Consider the following 3,111-nt stretch of genomic DNA (forward strand, 5'->3'; position numbering starts at 1 on the left):
CGTAATACTTGCATACCACTATCTACATTGCTTTGAGGAGATTCTCCTGATCTCCATTTGCTTGTCCATGGTGAAGTATGTGAACCACTACTAGAGGACACTACAGGTCCACTAATATTTTGTGATTGCTACTGTGAATTCTATGCAGCATTACCATTTTGTGCATCTACATCATCAATCACATTTACTGGTTTATACCAGCTCCTCATCTCATCAAAAACAACATCTTTGCTCACTGTAAACCTACGAGTAGAAGGGTAAAGCATCTATACCCTTTCTGCTATAGAGAATAACCAATAAAGATGCACTTCTCAGCTTTTGGATCCAACTGGGATCTCAACTCATCTGGCACATGAACATAGGCAATGCAACCAAAAACTTTCAAATGAGAAATATCTGGTTTCCTACCAGTATACCTCTCCTCTAGCGTCATGCCATCTATTGCTGCAGTGGGAGTCCTATTGATTATGTACATTACTGTAGCAACTGCTTCAGCCCATTAATAATCTGGTAGGTCTTTTTCATTGAGCAAGGGGCGAGATACCTCTCCACTATGCCTGTTTTTCCTTTCAGCAAGTCCATTTTGCTGTGGGGTATGACTGCATGAATATTGCTGCTTTATGCCATGCTCCTGCAAGAACCTTGCAAAATCATTTGAGAGGTACTCTCCCCCTCCAGCTGACCTTAGGCATTTTATTTGCAGGCCTATTTCTTTTTCAATCATAGCTTCAAAAGCTTTGAAATGCCCAAACACCACTTTTCTTTTTCATAAAATACACCCAAAATTTTATGCTGTAGTCATGAATAAAAGTGACAAAATAATGATAGCCTCCAATAGATGCGGCTTTAGTAGTCCACACATCAGAGTGGATTACTTCCAATGGCCTCTTACTCTCTTGAACATGTCTAGTAAATGGTTTCCTTGCCTGTTTTCCAAATTGACAGGCTTCACATACCTTATGCATTTCTACAACCTTGAACTTGGCCAATCCTACAACGATATTTTGGGCCTGCATTAATTTAACATTAACATGACCAATGCGTTTATGCCAGATATCAATATTTGCAACTACATCGGTCCCATGTGCAAACATTGCTGCAGTCAATTTAGGCATGTCCGCATCCAACGTAAACATCCCACCCTTCTTCTTCCCTTTTGCTATCAAGCGAACTTTATTTTTCATATCCTCAACAAAGCATCCATGAGGATTAAATGTGACCTGCAAGCCCTGCTCAACCATTTGACCAACAAAAACCAGGTTCTTGGTGATATTCAGGACATGAAATACATCAAACATGTATTTCTTTTTTCCATCTTGCATAGACAAAACAATTTTACCAATTTGCACAATAGGATGTGTAGTATCATCACCAGTCTCCACAAATCCTGGTCTTTCCATTTTCCTAGCATCTTGCATCCATTCTACATGACTTGTCATGTGGTTTGATGCACCTGAGTCAACATACCACAGATAATTGCTTTCTTCTGCACTTGTCATAGAATGGGTCATGTGCTACACCATAAACAGATGCTTAGTTCTATCATCACCTTGTCTACTAGAGGATGCATAATTGCCTTGCTGCAATTTTCCATTCATGATGTCATTATGCTTTTTGTAGTAGTCTTTAGCGATATGACCCATTTTACCACAGTAGTAGCATTCAACATTGCTATTTGCATTTTGGGCTCTTTGCCATCCACCACAACCTCTTTGGCTCCCCCTGCCTCTAAAGTTACCATGTCCTCCTCCATAGGACTAGTTTTCTTGAATTTGCTGCATATTTTGATTTCTGCCATGCCCTCCAGATCAGCCTGCTCTACCTCTACCTCTACCTCTTCCATCATTTGAGTAGAAGACAGTTTCTTTTGAAGTTCCTCTTGAAGAAGATGCACCACCATTTCTCTGCTCTTCAGAAATTAGAAGAGCAATCAACTCCCCAAAATTAGGAAAATTTTTATGGATGGCAATGGATGTTCGAAAGTGTGCATAATCCTTTCCTAGACCATTCAAGGTCACAAAAACTAAATCATCATCTTCCACTGGCGACCCAATAGAAGCAAGTGCATCTGCGATCTTCTTCACCTTCATGTGGTAGTCATTGATGCTCATATTTTCTCTCTGCACAATATGCAACTCGTGCTTGAGCTACATTTTCCTGGCTTGCATATTTGTGCTATACATTTTTGTCAAAGTACCCCATGCCTCCTTCAGCGTGCTTGCATCCTGAATATAAACAATCATAGAATCTGAAATATTGATAGACAGACAATGCATAACTTTCCTGGCTCTCTCATGCCAGCCTTTAAATGCCTGCAGCTCCTGTTGATTGGGAACATTAGGAATAACGGATTCTTGTTCAGCTCCAGTAATGAACTCCCAATAGCATTTTCCCTTAAGGAAATTCGTCATTCTAAACTTCCATGCTGGGAAGTAGTTCTTGTCAAGCTTTTCAGTGACTATCTGTGAAAGAGCATGAGACGCCATTACAGAACACTACAAAAATATTCTGTCACTGCAAAAAACACAACTTTTGCCTCACAAGGCAAATCTGCAAAACTGACAAAAGTGGTATTTGACCACACAGACACTTCCTAGTGACGATTTTGCATCAACAGGAAATAAGAATGATTCTGTCACTCCCAATATCTCTGTGCATAGGCATATGATGCAATTTCTACGGCAACTTTTCACCGACCTGCAGAACAATGGTAATGCAAGAAAATAGGGCACCCTTGTGAGTGCCTGGGGAAAACTTCCACCACCAAAACTACCCTCTCGCCACACCACAAAGGGCATCCACATCTAAGACAGTGCACTCTTGCACTTTTCGGTTGTGCTACCTACAGAGATTTGCTCCCAAACTCGAAAAAGGAAAGCAACACTGATCCTCTTACCATGACACCGCGAACTTGGTTTGCTTTCTTGAGCTCCTTACCACAAACCGAGCTTTAATACCATGTGAAGAGAGTGGGAGAGAAGTAAGGAGTCTCACTTGCAGCTTTCTCACATACACAATGGGGGAATACACACAAATGTGGAGGCTGAAAACAATTTTCCTCTTCTTAGTTGTGAAAGGCAAAAGAACTCTCTCTTAGTACAAAAGGAATAG

This window comes from Dipteris shenzhenensis, chromosome 12, assembly GCF_047967505.1.
Source record: "Dipteris shenzhenensis isolate YYH24624 ecotype China chromosome 12, Dip_SZ_1.0, whole genome shotgun sequence".
In the NCBI taxonomy this organism is placed as follows: domain Eukaryota; kingdom Viridiplantae; phylum Streptophyta; class Polypodiopsida; order Gleicheniales; family Dipteridaceae; genus Dipteris; species Dipteris shenzhenensis.